Raw genomic sequence first — 20,618 nt, forward strand, 5'->3', positions numbered from 1 at the left:
TCTTCAAAGCATGAAAATAAGTCAGGCAAGGCATATCAATACGTCACAGCCACTGAACCATAATCCGCAGTCATGAAACTGGACAAGCTGTTGCTATTATTTATAGGTAGAGCTAAAACTCTGACACCAGTGCACTTGGACTACACAGGGAGATGTGAAGAAAACAAAATAAATCGTGAAAAACACAGCTTCAGCAGGTTTGGCCAAGAACTTTCATCAGCCATCTTTTGTTGATCAGACTTTTTTTTTTTTCAACAAAGAAATTTTGGAAAAAGTGTTAGCTTTTCCAAGACAGATACTGGAAAATCCTCTGGAAGGAAGATGCTACTAATATCTATGCATTGGAACTTCTGTAAAAAATCAGAACTACACTATGTCTTACACAAAAATAACAGACGTACATTCCTATAGAGAATTTGCATGCCCTTCTATATAATTACTAACTTCCAACATACATCCATAAATGAATTATTGAATCATTTTTTCAATGATTTTTTTTCCAAAAGCAAAAGGGGCTTTAAAAATTATACAAATGAGCCTAAGGGATCAAGGCTCCATGGAGCCCAGAGCCCTACAGGCTCATTTACATAACGTTAAATGCCCTTTTTTTGTAAACACTAGGGCATAAGAAGCTAAAAGAAGAGTAGATCCTGCGAGAGGGGGCACACACCAGTATATCGGTATGCGTGGTTTACAATCCTTGATCTGGTGATAGATGTCCTTTAATGAGTTCAAATCTCAGTCGTTCCTTGAAAAGTTTCTATGAGAATGCAATATCTGAACAGCCTTGCAAAATCCTGTGTGCTGTGACAATACTGTCAGAACAGTAAAATTCTAGAAGTAAGATTCATCAGTAATTTTGGAATTATTCCAAAACCCTCCCAAATATTAGTAGGTGCACTTCCCAAACTGTGTGCAAGCAGCATCTTCCGCTGCACCTTCAGATCACAGACTATGAGAAGGCAAAGTGCTAGTTGCTTTATTGAATTCTTATTTCTCAGATACTAAGAATTGGGGGCTGGGATTTGATGAGGTAATCTGTTTCCTGTAGGTAAGGACTTGAAACAAAGGAAGAATTAACGTGTGACAGGAAGCACCTAACAATTTCACGGTAAAATAAACCACTGCATAGTACAGGACAGCTGCTGAACTGGCTCCACTCTGTCTGCAGAGATTATTCTAATGCTCATCATTTCATATGGGAAACCCTTCAATATATTTAAATATCCAACAGAGATATAGATTTCCAAACTTAGTGCTATGTAGGTATGAGCATAGTATTGTAACTATGGATCACAGAGGTGCACTATTTTAGGAATATGCTCTGGCACACTGTTCTCTGGGACTATGTGCCTTAGTGAAATCTTAAAAATGTCATTTGACAAATTTTGTTTGTTTATGTTATGCTTATGTTTATGCTATTAGAGGGGTTGTCCACTTTCAACAAATATTTGATATTGTTTGTGTAATGAAAAGTTATCCAATTTTCCAATATACTTTCTGTATCTATTCTTAATGGTTTTTAAGATCTCTGCTTGCTGTCTTGCTATAGAAAGCTTCTGTGTTTGCTTAAATTGGATAGAAATCTGTTCTTGGTCATGTGGTGGACACACCGATACACGTTTCTTTACATCACAATCAGAGCTGTGTGATACCAACAACTTCACAGAGAATATCAATTATTTGCTAAGAGTGGCCAACCCCTTAAGTCAAGCATATGCTTACAGTGATAATGTAAAGGTATGGTAATACCTTTGGTTATATGTGACATGGGAAAAGGGAAAAGGGACAATAACTTTTTGACAAGACAGATCTTTCATTTGTATGTTCTCTTTTCTTTATACTTCATAGGTATTTGTCCTAAAACATATACTGTACAGTACTAGTGTGTGTCTGAATTAAGGCTGTGAGACCAAAGTGGACTGTAAGCAATAGTGGGTTCTATTAATAGAATATGTCCGCACCATATATAGGTCTAGAGCACTTCTCACCACACATCAAAGGCCTTCCCTGCAGGTACTGTACATGTGTGTCAATTTCATAAAGTATACCGCTGATGTAAAGTTTCAATGTAAACTACCAAGTTGGCATGCAATAACAAACATTGTCTATTACTTCATGCAAATATATGATTTTGTAAGCCTTTTTTAGACTGATTCTTTCGCCAGACCAACAGTCTACTTTGCTATTCCAAAAAGAATACATATTGCCTCAATACATATATATATAGTGGGTACAGTGGGTTAACAAGGTGTTTCTGAATATACAGTGGGTACAGAAAGGATTCAGATCATTGGAGCCAATTGGTAAGATCAAAACTTATTTTTATGCTCATTAATGTACACTCTGCATCCCATCTCAACAGAAAAAAAAACAGATGGTCAAAAACAGCAAAAATATCTACATTTCATTTTATTTTCCTGACAAAATGGGGTGCAGATTGTACATTAATGAGCAACAAAAGAAAGAACTTTTCTTACAAATTGGCGACAATGAAACAAAGAGTAAAAAATGTAAAGGCACCTGAACACTTTCCGTACCCACTGTACATGGGGTATGCTAAATATGGTAACAAAATGTGAATGTACATAAATTCAGTCTTGTACCAACTTTGAAGATATTTTTATGTTATACAAGTCTGAAAAGAAGATATATAAAGCAATGAGCATCTATTGTAACATGAGGTTATACAGAAGTACTTTCTCGGGGTGTTTGAGCTCCTCCGTTTCATTCTTATCTCGTTTTATCCAATGAATTACAAATGTTCTATATTAAACTATAACACAAATGTCATAAAAAGTGAGTCCTATATTTCAGCCAAGGGAGATGCCTAATACAGAGCAATTCAAAGGGTTTCTTTAGAATGTCTTTTCTTTTGAGATGACCATTGTCCTGCTTATTGATTGAAATAATAGCACTTTTTTTCTAGCAGACGTTTGATATTTTTATATATTGACTTTGGTTTATCTCTGTGCATGTTATCTGCAGTTCTAGGTTGTCTTTTAATCTTTCTATCGCGGCACAGTTTGTATGAGTTTGGTATGCGTCAATCATTCATCATCTAAAAAGAAAATGTATCTTTCAAATCTTTTATCCAAGAAAACAACTTTGGGATTTTGGAAAACCATGCGGGTTGTTTGAGTGCAATGGAGGAGACACAAGCTTTAGCTGCAGACTTTAGCCATGTCTATTTGATAAGACTACAGAAAAAAGGTGGCATAAAGCAGTTATAGAGATGTGGCTACAGGGAGAACAAACTGAAAAATGTTTTCACTTTATAGTAGTATATAAGAATAGGCTGTAAATTTAATAAGATGTTAAAACAAGCTGTGTGCAAGTCAACTGTGTTTCACTGGCTATACAGGCATTTTACCTGAGATGCAGAAAATATTCTTATAAGAATAGAGATCTTTCAAGAAATTAGACTTTTCTGTAATCCCCCAGCAATGTCACAGGCCTAGTGGATCCAGAGTAATGTAGTGTCCCATTCTAACCATTCAATATGTGGCCACAATGTCCAGGTTGGACTCCTTCCTTCATATTACCATATGATGCATGGAGTCCCTGCTTCCCCATAAAACACCTACATGAATCATGATTACAGTTTGGCAGAGAAGCAGAAACTCCTTGCATCATATGTTCCTATGATGCAAAGAGTCCTGTCCATGAAATCTGCCCAACACACAGTCCATGATTTACAGACAGACCACGGCTGTGTGAATTGGCCCTCACTCGGATCTTAAAACAGGATGTATAAGAGACCCCAAGGCTATATATGGTACTTTACATGCAACTACTTTCCAGACTTTTCTTTTTGAGATCACTGAGGTCGTTTGAGGTACAGTGAAAAATGCTGATTGATTTCGACCAGTCAGTAGAACTACCAGTCGGTAGTGTCGGTATGTTGGGGCAATAATGTGAAAGTTGCAGACTTAAACAAATTTAAAAAAAAATGGTTAAGAAAGCTAGTGCAATTGTGGGTGCCCTTCTGGAAAATTGGGAGACAGTATTACGTTCGCGAATGTTGACCAAACTGGACTGGATTTTGAGTAATGAATTTAACCCTTTGCATTCAGTTTTTCATGGGTGCCGCAGTACTTTTAGCAACAGGTTTCTTCAGCTTAAATGTAAAACTACTAGATTTAAGCTTTCTTTTGTCCCCTCTGCGATTGGATTGGCTAATCTAAAGGGAGGTGCTGAAAGATAATTATTTTCTGACATTTGTTTGACATTTTTATATATTGTACTTTATACATGGTTACATGTATTTGTATTTGTGTGTATGTGTTTTTGTATGTATTTGACTGTTTTGCATCTGTGTCCGCTCCCATTATAGTTCCGCTACTCTATACAAAAATAACCCAACGTTGAATAGTGTTTTTCTTTTTTTACCTCATACAGTAATGTAGTGGAAAAACTGCTAGAGCTACAACATTGCCAGTCTTTTTGAAATTGAAGTTTTTATGTATGTGACCTGTCTATATCTAATATATAAAGCTGAGTGTATGTATGTGTTTATAGAGGCAAAGCAGTAGATGTATACCAGTAAATTTTGTATTCTCCCCCCCCCCCACACTTACATACACATTACAAAACATGAGGTAAAATGGCCATTAATTCTCCCGATATTCACTGTATCTCACTTGTGCTTTATACAATATGTTTGTTACTCATTTTAATATTACAATCTGAAAAGTAGGACCAACATATTTAATATAATTATGTATGTCCACTAAAGGAATCTGCAACCCCGCCTTTACAATCACCAAATTTTGCAGTAGTAGCTCTTTGTGACTCACAGAACATCAAATACTAGATTTTAAATCAAAATTTTCACCCCACAATTTCCAAAATACACTTATTAACCACCACATACATGAGCCATTGTCTGCTGCTGCTGTGGATAAAGAGACAGGCAGGGAGAGTGAGAGAGACACAGGAAGGAGGAGTGAGAGATAGACAGGAAGGGAGAGTGATTGACAGGCAGGGAGAGTGATTGGCAGGGATCTACAACTAGAATATTCAGATTTCTTATATGTTAATTGTTATTGTTAACAATCCTGTTAATAATCTGTTCTATGTTATGAATGTGTGTATTTTTCCACAATGTATGTGCAATGGATGGATAGGTTTAGGTTTGTGATTGCATTTAATAGTGACTGTATAGACTGCCATAGTTGTAGTAAGACTCAACATTCCTAGAAAATCAGTTATACATATTTCAATTAAATTTCCTAAAAAGTGGGGGTCAAAATGGGAAAGAAAATTCTAGACAGAATAATATAGCACCGAATAAAGTATTTTCTAAGTAAAATCCTTATGGAATAAAATGCTCTAAGAAAAGGCTAATAGGTGCAATTTAGAGCTACTGCTGCAGAGTTCTTCCAGGTTGATTAAAATGAACATGGGTAGTGTACCCTAAAAGCGTTTGGAGTCTGAACAATAATAATCTACAATTATTGTAACAACATCACAAACTAATATAATAGAGGCTACATTTACAGGTTACAATCACTTCAAATAAAAGTATCAATTAGAGGTAGAATTACAGAAGAATGTCAGGCTGATTTAAAGGGGAAGCGGAAAAGGTTGGCAAAAAAAACAAAAACATCAATATTAAATTTCAATAGAAAAGTCTGTGGTGAAAAGAGACTCTTCACGGTGCCCCACTAATTAAGGCATGTAACCTTGTTATATTTTCTGCCTTAAAAGTGCAGTTCTCCTGTCACATGTAACCGTAGTAGCAAGTTACTAGAAAGGGTCCATTATTAAGAATATCCATGTCACTGTATAAAGTCCCTTGGTGAAGTAAGGCACAAGTAATCGCTTCAGAAAATGCAATTCATATACGTTATAACATTAAAATGACCATGATTTATCCACTCATAGCTAGGCTTCAACCCCTATTTTACTATCCATCTTTATTTTTTAGTTCAAATAAATTTTTTATTGAAAACCAGCAAAATAGTTTTCCATTTTTTAACATTTAACAGTATAAACAATAACACAAAAACCTCCCATCCCCCTCCCCCTGCTGGGTAAAGTGTCCATGTAGCAGACATGTGCACAGAGTCCATGACTGAAGTCCTCCGTCTGGGGGTATAGGTTTTAAGAGAAAGTCCATCCAGGATATCCCTAGTCCCGGTCAGTCTCATATTTCACAACATGTATCTCGAAGAAAACAATAATATACATTGACAAAAAACATTCAGTATTGGTAGAAGAACGATTGCTAATAGTCTGTGTGTCATAGACCTCTGCATGTATTATCCATCACATTATATTTTAATATAATTAATAATAATATTATTCTATCTCTAGTAAGAGTTACAGGAGCTAATCCTGGAGCATCAAGCCATGGGCCCCACATAGCATCAAATTTTTTCAGTGAGTTTCGTTTTTGGTAAACAAACTTATCTAGTCGTAACAAAAGGTTAACCCTGGAAATAAATTCAGAAATTTGTGGTGGCTCAGTATCTTTCCAATGGAAAGCAATAAGTTTCTTGGCTATATACAGCAGTCGTAGCACTGCCAGTCTTTGACTCTCAGACAACTGCCCCTCAGACACACAACCTAAGATACATATAAGAGGATTACGTGTGGTAATAGTAGAGTACGTCCGATCATTCAGATCAAGAACCTCCTGCCAATAGCAACGTAACCTGGGGCAATTCCACATCAGGTGAATGAGGTCTGCACCAGATCCGTTGCATCTTGGGCAGCAATCATCACTTCTATGACCCATCTTAAACAGCCTGACGGGGGTAAAGTAGACTATGTAGCAGATATAGGTTAGATAAAATAAGATAAGATAATCCTTTATTAGTCCCACAGTGGGGAAATTCACAGCGTTACAGCAGCAGAGAGGGTACAGAGAGTGAAGTACAAACTATGACAACAATAATATTAGGGATAAATGAACAAAAAGAAAAAGGGGGATAAAAAGACAAAAAAGAGACAAGCAATGATTGGCAGTTTGATGTTTAGTCTGTGGATGGGACTTGCAGGGACTGGTTATGTGGGGGGCGCAGGTTACTTCTGTTTGTTGAACAGCCTGATGGCAGCGGGGAGGAATGACTTACGATAACGCTCCCTTTCACATTTGGGGTGAAGCAGTCGGTCATTGAATGTGCTCCCCAATGCCACCACAGTCTCATGCAAGGGATGGGAGATATTCTCCAGAATAGACTTGAACTTACCCAGTGTCCTCCTCTCAGCTACCACCTGCACTGTGTCAAGAGGACCCCCCAGGACAGAACTGGCTTTCCTAATCAGTTTGTCCAGTCTGCTCCTCTCCCTAGCTGAGATGCTGCTTCCCCAACAGACTACACCAAAGAAGATGGCTGGTGCCACTACAGAGTTGAAGAAGGAAGGTCTTAAGAAGAGCCCCCCGCTCTCCAAATGCCCTCAGCCTCCTCAGCAGGTGTAGCCGGCTCTGAGCCCTCCTGTGAAGTGCGTTTATGTTCTCTGCCCACTCCAGTTTATTGTTGAGGAGGACACCCAAGTACTTATAGGACTTCACTGCCTCAATGTCTGTCCCATGGATAACCACCGGTTGAGAAGGAGGACTGTGCTTACGAAAGTCCACCACCATCTCCTTGGTCTTCCCAGCATTAATCCTAAGGTGGTTTAGCTGGCACCAGTCCACAAATTTACAGATCAGTTCTTTGTACTCCCTGTCGTTCTCACCTGTAATGAGGCCTACTATTGCAGAGTCATCAGAGAACTTCTGGAGGTAGCAGCTACATGAATTGCACCTGAAGTCTGCTGTGTACAATGTGAAGAGGAAGGGAGCCAGAAATGTACCTTGAGGTGCACCTGTACTACTCATCACAGTATCCGACACACAGTCCTGGGCTCTCACATATTGAGGTCGGTTTGTGAGGTAGTCTAGGATCCAACTAGAGACATGGTGGTCCACTCCAGCCAGATACAGTTTGTCCCTTAGTAGCCCTGGCTGTATGGTATCGAAAGCACTGGAGAAATCAAAGTACATTATTCTCACAGTGTTTCCAGGTTTCTCCTAGTGAGATAGAGTTTGATGTAGTAGGTGGATGATGGCATCATCTACACCAATGCCTGGCCGATAAGCAAACTGTAGGGCGTCCATAGATGAGCTCACTACAGGGCGGAGATGTGCGAGAACCAACCTCTCAAAGACCTTCATCAAATGGGATGTTAATGCCACTGGTCTGTAGCTGTTGAGATAATCTCTGTGCCTCGCTAACCGACACTTTGGGTGCCGATTCTAGGACCTCCTGATCTTTAGTAATGGCACCCACATCCTTCTTCCATTTAGTCTTTAGTTCAGTAGGGAATTTTTTTATATGTGCGTCTCTTAGATACGAATAATTAATAGAAATTGTACCCTTCGTATCCCCTGCTTTATTTATCATATCCACTACTATGTTATGGGCTGACTTCTTAACTGGTTGAGAGCGTTCTTGCTGAGTAATTGCATGCCTCACTTGAAGGAATTGATAAAAACATGAGTGTGGAAGGTTAAACTCAGAACGTAACTGTTCGAAGGACTTCATAGTGTTGTCCTCATATAGTTGGGCTATAGTTGCGATTCCCCTACTTATCCACTGAGGAAACGGAGTGAGCTTACCTAGTTCAGGGTATTGGACATTCGGCCATATGGGAGTATGCGAGAGATATCCCTCCATCCCTAGCAGGCTGTGCATCTTCCACCACAATTTGTCTATGCACTTTAGTGTCACAAATTTCCTATCTACATTTTGGAATAGCTTCTAATGCTTCCAATAGATTGTCCTTGTTTAGGATATGGCAAAGCATTTTTTGGGAGGACAGACCCCAAGCCGTGTCTCCTCACCCACGAAGATGCTGCAGCTGAGCTGCCATAAAATACAACCACGGATTTGGCAATGATAGGCCGCCATCTTCCTTGGATCTCTGTAAAGTGACAACCCTAATCCTTGGGATCCCTTTTTTCCAGAACAAATCCCGAAAAATACTATTAACCTTGTGGAATAATTTTACCGGGATCCAAATGGGGGAATTGTGAAGGAAATATAATAGTGGTGGCATCATAACCATTTTAATGAGATTGGCACGACCAATCACAGTAAGGGGGAGTTTACACCAGTCCTGTACTTTCATTTGGAACTTCATTTGGTCCGCCGATATTTGGACACCCAGATATTTAAACACCGACACCACTGAGAGGAAATGCTCTGCAAGTGGTCCAGGACACACCTGTGAGGATAAGGGCATTACTACTGATTTTGTCCAATTAATAGTAAAACCGGATAGAGACCCAAAAGATGTAATTATATTTATTTCCGCATGCAGAGAAGGGGTCCAATCATCTAGAAAGAGCAACAGGTCATCAGCGTGTAATGCAACTTTCTCCTGGGGTCTTTCATACTGGAAACCCTTAACGGTTACTGCGGATCGTAGGGCAGCCGCCAGAGGCTCCACTGCAACCGCAAATAGTAGCGGCGACAGTGGACACCCCTGATGCAATGGAAATGGGGAGAAAAGTAGTGAATTTATCGGTAGCCATTGGAGAGGAGTACAGTAAGCGCACTCCTGCTAAAAATTTTGGTCCGAATCCAAGTTTTCGCAGTACTGCGAATAGATATGGCCATTCAAACACAAACAGTGACCTAGCACAACCTAATCAAATGTAGCTTTTGCCAACACACTAATAACCAATTGATACATATGCCAAGAAAAAAGCCAGTGTGTCATCAGGCAAAGTATAATACAATAATGAAAAAATCTTTATTAATTTAAGGTTACATACAAGACATACAAGGAAAACTCGAGGTTAAAAACACTTAAAACGTACCAAGTACATATATATGCTACGATGTTGGATACACAAGTTAGTATAAACCAACCACACCCCCTCACACATAGGATAGAGTACTACTGGAGTGATCTGTAAGCATCTGACTGTGTGTGCTAGTTAAGCCAAAGTACCTATAACAAAGAAGTCAGTAAGTCTAACTTAGATACATAACACTACACACTATACCACAGTGTTCCGGTCAGGAAATAAAGGGTCAATCTGTATAGTAGCGAAGTAGTGGTGGAGGGGGTGGAGGGCTCCCCACGCGTTCCGTCTCCTTTTAGGAGACTTCCTCAGGGGTGAAAGTGCCCCTTAGAGTGCAAAGCTCCCTTATATACCTCCGTCCTACCTGCCTCCAGGTGCATTCAAGTTAGACCGGGATCGTGCGCGGTCCACAATCAATACAGCGCATGCGCCGGAAGTGACATGGTATGATCTCGTGCATCGCGGTACTAGGTAACCAAGGGATGCTTATGAGCGTCTGTGGTTACAGATATGGCCATTCCACACTATCAAATGTTTTGGCGGGATCAAAAGACACGACCGCCACATCCGGTAAGCGGCTACAGGAGGCTTGAATGTTGAGATATAGCCGGCGCAAGTTGACAGCTGTGGACATATTAGGCATAAATCACGCTTGATCAGTGTGTATAACTGACGTGATGACGTTAGTTTAATATCAACTGTAAGGAGCGAAATAGGGCGATAGGAGTCCATTTCCAACGGGTCTTTCCCTGTCTTCAAGTGAATTACTATAATCGCCTCTCTCATTGATGGTGACAGTTGGCCCAGGTCTAAAGCCTCATTATATAAAGTGAGTAAGCGCGGGAGGAGAATGTCTTTGAATGTTTTAAAAATTTCCACTGGAATTCCATCTATGCCTGGGGCTTTATTATTGGCCATAGAATCTAATGCAAGTTCTAGCTCCTCTAGTGTAAACGGAGCTTCCAGTGCCATCCCCTGTTCGCTATCTAATTTAGGTAACATAAGACTGTCCAAAAAGCTGTCTAATTGCTCCTGCGTGGGGTTAACCTTAGATGAGTAAAGGGAAGAGTAAAAAAGTTTAAAACTATTTAGTATATCTTGGGTTTGGGTGACTATCTTGCCATCTGCTAGCTAGATAGAAGGTGTCCGGCCTTTTCCCCCTCCTCATAAAACCCCTGTCATAGTTAGTAGATGCTCAGAAAATTGGTTCTGCGCCCCTTCCCATAACAGTTTGTTAATCTCAGATGGATTGAGAATATATGCTTCTTCTGTTGTCATTACAGCCTTACCAAGAACTTCCCCAAAGTTCCGTTTTACTCCAGCTACCTCTCTAACCAGGCTATCCTTAAAACAAACTTTAGTACAATTCCATACTAAGAGAGGAGACGTGGATCCCTCATTACGTTCAAGGAAATCCATAAGCACAGTTTGTAATTCTATTATACAGCCTTTTTCAGATAACACTGTCAGCCAGAACGGGTTAAAGCGTCTGCATCGCAGTCCTCTGGTAGGTTCTAGCAAGGGCCGCAACCGCACTAGGAGTGGGGAGTGATCTGAGAGACGTCTTGGTAAATATTTGGTTTCTAAGATCATAGGGATCATTAGGGGTAGATTACCGAAGGCCATATCTATCCTGGATAATGTATTGTGCGATCTGGAGTGACAGGAATATTGTTTGTCCTTGGGGTGTGACATGCGCCATACGTTTACCAATCCAATATCAGTTATTGTGTGGCCAAATTGAGTAGGGATGTTAGACATAGATGGAGGGCGGGAGTCGCTAAATTTATCTAAGGCAGCATCAAGTACATTGTTGAAATCTCCCAACATTAGTAAGGGGATACCCGGATATTTTTCCACAAAGCATAACAATTTCTGTAAGACTATAGCAGAGTAGGGTTGGGGTACATATACTGCTATTAGTATAATGTACTATCCATCTTTAATTCAGTTGATGTTCTAAAATAAAGAGCTATAATAACCATTTATTAATATTTAAAAACATGTTAAAGGAAATCTAATGTAAAAATCCAGCATGATAAGCAAGTGGCACCGACTCATAGATCCAAACACTGTGACAGTGGTCATCTTGCAGTAAGCAGGAAATGAGAAAGAAGTGTTCACAGCACAAGTGCTGGGGAAGCAGGAGGAAGGTGAGACAGTGTATCAGTCTTTAAAGCCAGATCACAGAGGGGCCAAGGTAAGCCCTGCAGACTCATTAGCACAATTTTAAATTATGGTTTTTAGAAGAAAGGAGGCCATGGATAACAAGTATAATAAGATTACCACAGTCAAGGTGCCTGGATCTATGAGTAAGTGTCTGTGGTTTATCATCCTAGAGTTTACTTTCAAATACTTTTTATTACATTTTTCGAGAATTTTTTCAAGAAAAACATTTTAACATAGAATTTCAAAGGATAAACAGTCAAGCTGCAATACAGGCAAGATACAAACAAGTACCACAAACAGAGGTTTAAAGTGAAGATTGCACGAGAGTGGCTGTTATAGCAATATAGATAGTACAGTATTAGCACCAAACTAATAGGTGCACCAATGCATTGTTATTGCCAATTCAGATTTCAGTAATTGCTAGAGTTTCATAGTAGATTTGCTTCAAACATTTTGGACAGAAGCAGAGAAGTGTGGCACAATATCCAATATATAAAGCTGGAATTATATGTGTGTATATGTGTGTGTGTTTGTGTGTGTGTGTGTATGTGTATGTATTTATGTCTGCTAAAGGAATTTGTACTGTCGCCTTTACACTCACCAAATTTTGCGCAGTTGTTGCCTGTGACTCAGGGAAAGTCATAGACCAGGTTTTGAGATAAAATTTTTACCCCGCGCTTTCCAAAATCCACTTTTGGACCAATATACACAGAAGCCATTGTCTGATGCTGCTGCTGTGGCAGTTGGAAGCTGAGCCGTGATTGGTTGTCATTAGTATGAGCTCTGAGCTTTGAATGCTTACTGTGTGCAATCAGTAGAAGACAGCTTATGTGTGAGGCAAGATGGAGATAGGGGGAGATTTATCAGAAATGTCTGAGGTAAAACTGTTCCAGTTTCCCATGGAAACTAATCAGAGGTCAGCTGTAATTTTATATACAGCTGTGGGAAAATGAATTTTGAGCTCTGATTGGTTGCCCTGGGCAACTAGGAGAGTTCTGCTCTCAGACACTTCTGATAAATCACCCCAAAGAAAAAGTGACAGTTGAGACTAGAGTCACTGTTATGAGAGCGTCTGAGACAGACGGTCGCTGGAATGAGAGCGTCAGAGACAGAAAGTTGCTGGAATGAGAGTGTCAGACGAACAATAGCTGGAATGAGAGTGCCAGAGACTGAAAGTCGCTGGAATAAGTGTGTCAAAAGAGTTTATAAAAAAGGGATGGTCAGTGACAGTGTGAGACAGTATATAGATACATGTTAATTTTTTTTTTAACCTATTCTAGTTTGTTTTAGCTAAGAGCAGTTATTTATTATGCCCGGCAGCACCTCCCGCCATGCAGTATTAAGTAAAATGTTGGGAAGGGGATAAACATAAAATGGACTCAACTGTGTTGGAGAAGGTATTATTTATGATCAGAGATTTATGTATTATGATTATGTCTTCTGCAGTCTTTCTTACTAACTTACTATCATATTGCAAGGTCATCAATATTACATTGAAGGATGACCAACAAATGAGCTGCCGATTTTGGCACCAGACTGCTTGCCAGTGGAGCAGTACATCCAGCTTCATTCATACAGAGTTGGGCTGTGCTGCATTTTGCAGCAAAGACACGTCGCTAACACCTGTGGTCGGTGCTTGCTCCTGCTTGTTTATCTCTCCCGGTGGCATTTAACACATGGCTGGACATGGGAACCGCCATCTTTATTGGGATCGCCACTCCCCCGAATATCATCGGGGGGTGGCGATTGGTTGCCATGACAGCCTTGGGCAGCCTGAGTCGTCAGAGGTTTGCCAACTCCATAGCCATGGTATGTAGGAGGAATAGCTGTCAGATATACAAGTATTTATCCAACGGAAATCTAAAGGTCCATTTACACAGCCCAATAAAGTGGCAAATGAAAACTGTTTGACATTATAAACATGACAAAGTGATCAGTGCACACCTGCCATTTAAACAGGCAAGGTAAAATATACACCGTAGGCATGATCAATCGTTTATCCTTAAAGGGGTTATCCAGAATTAAGCATAAATCATATACAAATGGGTCTTTTAGCAGAAAAATGCTGTGGTCATATTCTATAATGGAGAATTAATGGGGAAATAAAATGCTATTAACCCTTGATTTTCCTTTTTATTTTCTCCACGCAGAGCAAAGATAGGGCAGAAGATGGCCGCTGGTCACACCTGGGCAGATCATTGATCATCACTATTTTAGGCTGTAGTCGGTTGGTTATAGTGCATCCAGTATGGCCTGTGTTGTGGCGAGATGTCATCTCAGTGAGATAATGTGCAGTAATGGCAGTTACATACATCATTACTATGGCAACAGAGAAGTACTATTTGTTGCAGCATCACTGGGAGGAGAGCATGAGTTACCGAGAACTAAGGGATTATGGGAATTATAATTAACTGTGACAGACATCCTTCAATTTTTATGTTGTGTAAAAAATGCACCTGGCAACAGAATAGGGCACATTTACTTACCCGGTCCCTGTGCGATCCCCGATCCGGACCGTCCGACAAAACTCTGGCGCGATTCATGGAAATCCTGCACCTGACATCCTGCGTGTGTGAAGTGCTTGGCTTGCGATACGATTTTGAAGTTAAATCCTGCGGTTTGTTCGAATCTGTCGGGTCATTCGACGGCCCGCCCCCCGATTGGTCTCACATGAAAGCTGGCGCGTGCGCCAAAAACCCCTTTTAAACCCCTGTCCAGCGGCACAATACGGAAATCGACGGGATATCCGACGAAAGTGCGGTCCGCGGGGCACGTAGTAAATGGGCCCCAATGTGTTCTAAGTAATTAGCCAACAAGATAGACATATAACAATATATGAACAACTTTATTTAAAATTATAAACTGTTCCAACTTACCTGGTAACAAACGTATACACTACACTACACTACTACAATGCTACTTCCGTCAATGCCAATAAGTCAAGCTAATAAGTGAATGGTACAATGAGGGGTCTAACTAAATTAAAATATAAAAATGATGGAAAAAGGAGAGATGAAGAGATTGTCCAACTTTGACCAACATAGCAAATTCCAGGGTATCATTGAACAGTAATAGTTCTAAGGGAGAATGCCCTAATAATAATTAACATATGTGATGTGATTGTGTATTCTACCATGTACTCATGGCCTAGCACAAATATTTTTGCTTTATGGAAGGTATAAGGTAAAGAATATTTAATTCCAATGACTTTAAAGGACCTTTACATTTAGGAGTCTGAACATTACGATGTGTATGAAAATCTAACACAGTTTTATGCTTCAACTTCACATTGTATGAGGGAGAATTAAAAATAAATTACTATAACTGGTTTCAGAGATACTATGAAAACTACTAAAATGACAGAAACTTGCTATGGGAAGACTTGATCTGATGCAAACAATATGAATCAGTCACTGCAATATTACAATTTAACATTCTAATGATGGAAACCCAGTGTTCACAGTACTGATCACATCCATAATTTTTTTAAATAAAATAAACTTCTCTATTAATGAAACAGGGAGGAAATATTATTTTCCAGAAATTAAAATGAAATTGTGCATGCTAACAACTGCATCGGCATATTCAATATTACCCAGATTTAATCAGCACAGCAATTACCCAATGACCTGGGAAGATGTATCCTATCCAAAATGCAGCAGCCATTGAAGCAGAAATGAGACTTATTTGAATGTTAGATCAAGCATGTCAGACTCAAATGGTGCTGAGGGTCAGACAGGCTGGCCAAAACACAAACAAGGTCATACAAGTATTTGGAGAAAAAATAAATCCCGAGGACTACAGCGTTAGATTACACTACATTCCTGACATGGAGTTTAATATTTATTAGATTTCTACCTCAGTCATAACAATCAAATGTGTAAAACTACACAGATAACAGGGCATAACAATAAAGCCTAAAGGGGTGTTGGGAGACATTTATAACCAATACTTAGGGTAGGTCAAAAAAATCATGGGGGGGGGGTGGAATTTCCAATTTCACTATAAACTAACCACAGCACTGTACACAGCATAGTGGTTATGCTCGGTATTTCTGCTCAATCCCAGTTACAGTATGGCCACAGGACAGGAGAAAAATGTTCCTGGTCACGAGAGTTCAAGCCGCTTTAAACAAATGAAAGCTCTGTGTAGTGCTGCATAATCTGTGTACGCTATATATATGAATTAATATTATTAATGATTGGCAGAGGTGCCGATTCCAGATCACTACAGATCTATCCTGGACAACTCCTTTAAATATGTTTGAAGTGTAACAAATTAGCTGTGTGTATTGAAGAACATGCAGTCCATCCTTTCTTACTTTCTTACACCTTTATAACCGATCAACAGTGGTAGGTATGAAAGTGTAAGGGTTAATATTTTTTCGACTTGCATGAAAAGGACTCGGATGAAAATGAGAAAAAAGTTGTGCAGGCATTTTTTTTTAGGAACTGTAGCAACAGAAAAATACAAACAGACTTTTGACGATTGTGGGTCTGTATATGTTTTGTTTGTGTGTGTGTGTGTTTTTTTAACTGAGCATTAGGATAAAAAAAAAACATTTATTGTGATGAGGATTTTTCCTAATATTACAAATTTGGCTAATAAGAACTAGTAACTAGGGGTTCAGCCACACACTCCATTACATTGAAAGTAAAGAATGATTACAGGTGATTTATATGGCTAAGTGTCGCTTTTCAGTCTTAAAATCTGTAATTTGACATGCTTGAGAAGGATTATCACACTATAGGTTGACTTGTAAAATGCATCCATAAAGCACTCTGGCGTTTAATTGCTTCTTGTGTAAAAACAAGTTGGTTTTCATTATCTTATCTAGTAATTATTGCTATTCCCTCTTATCCCTTTCAACTAATTATGTTGCTATTATCCGTCTAAGAAAACAGCACAATTGTTAAAGAACTGTCCAAATCCTAATGAAAGCCAATACATCCTTTTAAAAAAACAACCCAAATAAAGCTAAATTAGGACAGAAGGAGGATTACCCGACAAAGTGCACTTAGGACTTGCTCCACCAAGCTGTATTAATGCATGCAACATGACCACGGACAATAGACATTATATGCCCGTCTGTTATGCCCAATTACTCACCTAAGTATATTACTGACTGATAATATCACTGAAGAGCTCTGGCAGTATCCTAGTCTGTTCAGTGAAACACACTGAAAAACATGAATATAGATAACACTACATTTTGAGGTTTGCCCTTTTGGCTAAATGACCTAGAAACTGCCCTACATTTATCCTTTCAGTTTCATATGTCTCAAATGACCCTGCTCAGCTACCATATAAATTGGGTTTCCCAGTGAAGTGAACAACTGTTGCCCAGATTGCATGCAGTAATCGTGTTATTCTGTAGTCAATTTCCTATCCAATGGCCCATCTTCCAATACAAAATATCCATTCAGCAGGGCTGAACAAGTATACATATCGCTGTAGGTCTCTCTTTATTTATAAAGTGTCTTTAAACTAGCCTACAAAAAATGACTTCGAAAATATGGATAAAATAGCCAGAGATGGATCAATTCCAGACTAAATAAAACATACATATTTTACAAAGATTTCCTCTCTTGGCAGTAATCTCTAAAGGTAAATCATGTTAATAGGTGAATACAACTAGTGGAAATATGTGAGTGTTTATGAAGAGACATGCTGCTGATCAATCTATAGAGGCACAGGGTGAATCAAACTTTTTCAGAGGAGGCCGTCGATAAAAACTGAAGAATAACAGAAAACATAGTGTCGCCACAGGGTGGACATATTGCCATTTTACTACTGTGTTTTCTTTCCCTACTATCGATAGTCATAAATGAATCATTGCCTTATTAGGAATTTCCACAAATAACAAAATCACATTACAGAAACATGATGCATCCAACTAACCCCGTCCCTCCAGGGCTGTGGGGTTGGTAAGCCAAACTTCTGACTGCAACTCCAACTCCAGCTCCACCAAAATGGTAACCTACTGTTTCCACAAACCTGCTTTCCTGGACACTCTAGCAGTTGTAAGGTGAGTGCATGCATTTCTTCCCAGTGTATTTTTCCTCTGATCTTTAACAGAGGAGTTTCACTACTGAGCATGTACATAAAGTGCAGCCACATTAATCTCAACTAAAAGCCAGAAGGTCACATGCAGCTTGTCAAGCCTCAAGTTGTGTCCTGCACCCTGGTGACAGTCCAATGAGTTTGTCCTTAAATTATGTATTCAAACATTGATGCGAGAGGGTGGGTAGCAATGGGTGCAGCTGATAAGTTCTCACCACTCCAAATTCCTCTCCTTCAGCTCCACTCAGTCTCCTGAGTTTGTATGTGTACTGGCATCAAGACCCAGAGCAGGAGAGTATCCACGAGTGGTAATTACTTGTCAGCTGGGCTGTACTGCTCCTGGGGCATCTCCAGCTTCTTAAAACAGTTCTGCTCTGGGAGGAGAACAGTTCTGCTCAGGGAGAACTCCTCCACTATTATTGGTTTCAATGAATGCAATATTTGGTTTCTGGGGTGCTATTTATTGCTGTACTGTGGTTATTGGTGCATATAGGGTGCTGGTTACTGGTGTGGACCCTTAAAATTGAGCGGCACGACAATGTCTCTCTTGGACCAATAAATGTCGTTCACACTGAACGGAAGAAATTGGACTCCAGCACGTGTTCTATCTTCTTAAAAACAGGTATGTTTAATTATCATTGGGGTGTCAGCTTATTTCAGGTCTTGCATGCACAATTCTTTATATACGATAGTTTACAGATTCTCCAACTGTACTATGCTAAGAAGCATAAAAATAGTAAAATTGAAAAAACTATTGATGGAATTTACTACAGTACTACAATACCAGAACAGTTATATAGCTGACAACAGGACTTTACTTTCCATTCAAACAAATAACAAGAAAAAAAAATTGTGTATAATCAGCTAACCAGCTCTGTTCAAACAGTCCACATGGTTTTTGACTCTGGACACTCCAGCACGGACAACCTCGGTCACAGGTGCATGCATAGGTAATGTGAAGAAACTGTTTCCAGCTGGAAACAGTTTCGTCACTTTACTTTCCATTGGTTTCTAAGTATTTCCAATTTATTAATTTTTTTGTTATTCAAGACTGCTGAGATTATTGGGATAGTATTTATGTTGAAAGTTTCAAATTTGACCATGCAACAGATAAACAAACAATCTTTCTATTGTAGTAACTAAAAAGCGTTTTTACTATTCATCATTATACTATTCTGCAGTCACTTTTCTTAAACTATAGAAAAAATATAACATAAAATATAACACATGAATTGTATAGAAATGGTAAAAAATAACTTTTCCTTCATCACATCCCATGCATGGTGTAGGGTACCCACAAGCTGCCAGCTGCAGCACTTATATACTGGCAGGAACAGAATAGTCACTTAAAAGTCGTCCAGCTGTCGGGAGTCTCAAAATTTTCTTCCCTGTTGGAGGCGTTGGAACTGAGGGCTCTTTGCGATATTTTCTGGACACCCAAGAGCAGGTTGTAAATGAAAACTGTGGCCCCAGCAGAAAGCTCAGCTGGTCTTGAATCATCAGACATTGAGGGAACAGCAGGATGGATCATAACTTCACCAGTTCATTGCTGGAGGCACTTGGCAAGAATTATGCAGCAATATGTGCCAGGTCCCTCCAGAAAGGAAAGGTTTAAAGAGAATGAGCCAGCAGATTCAAGAGCACAAGGACAGCCAAGAAGACCATTCATACTTTTTACTATTCATTAAGAACAGTTAGATGAACACAGATTTAAAATGGTACAAAATATTACACAGCCATGAAAATATTTCAGTAGCTATGGTACAAACACAATTTTACTTTTTCTATTTTACACTATGTAATACTTAATCCTACAGGGACAAATGAGCATTTTAAAGGAATGTTTAATTGTATAACATTCACAGATATCGAAAAAATAGAATGTCTGGGGGGCATAAAGGTGTTGTAGATCATTTAATTAAAAGTAAAACTGCCTTGTTGCCATTAACGACCACTCACTATAAAGTATCAATATTACTAAAGAAGGAAGGAATTTCTCCATAGAAAAGTGTAATCCTTCATTCAAGAAATAAATGTATGCATTTCTCTACTCGTTGGCGCCTACCTGTCCGATTTTTTGCCTCCACCCTTATGTACACATACTGGACAATGCGATAAGGGATTAAATGGGTTTTACACAAATTCAAGTTAGGCCCTATCTACAGTGATCTCCGTCAGCTCCATAGAGATGAGTGCAGCAGAACAGTCATGCACAGCCGTCTGCTCCATGACTCTCCCAGAACGATATATACAGTATATGTGTGTGAAGTATCAGGGTGCTGTCACACGTCGCGTTTACTGCATGCGTTTAAAAACGCATTGCTACAGCTGAAGGGGTATTTCCCTAATTAAACAGCTGTTAACGCTTGCGTTTACAAAACGCAAGCGTTAATGCATTGTTAACGCATGCGTTAACATCGCGGTTAACGCATGCGGTTGTTAACACATTGTTAACGTATGCGTTTTGTAAACGCAAGCGTTAACAGCTGTTTAGTTAGGGAAATATCCCTTCAGCTGTAGCAATGCGTTTTTAAACGCATGCAGTAAACGCGACGTGTGACAGCACCCTCAAATAGAAGTC

At 39.4% G+C, this 20,618-nt stretch overlaps 1 protein-coding gene across 7 annotated transcripts in view; it reads right to left on the bottom strand.

Moving 5' to 3' along the window:
* The window catches only part of PARD3B (par-3 family cell polarity regulator beta), an 862,331-nt gene that overhangs the window by 466,384 nt on the left and 375,329 nt on the right, over window positions 1–20,618 (bottom strand). The gene's annotated exons all lie outside the window — the stretch shown is intronic.

The sequence above is a fragment of the Engystomops pustulosus genome, chromosome 8 (genome assembly GCF_040894005.1).
Source record: "Engystomops pustulosus chromosome 8, aEngPut4.maternal, whole genome shotgun sequence".
In the NCBI taxonomy this organism is placed as follows: Eukaryota; Metazoa; Chordata; class Amphibia; order Anura; family Leptodactylidae; genus Engystomops; species Engystomops pustulosus.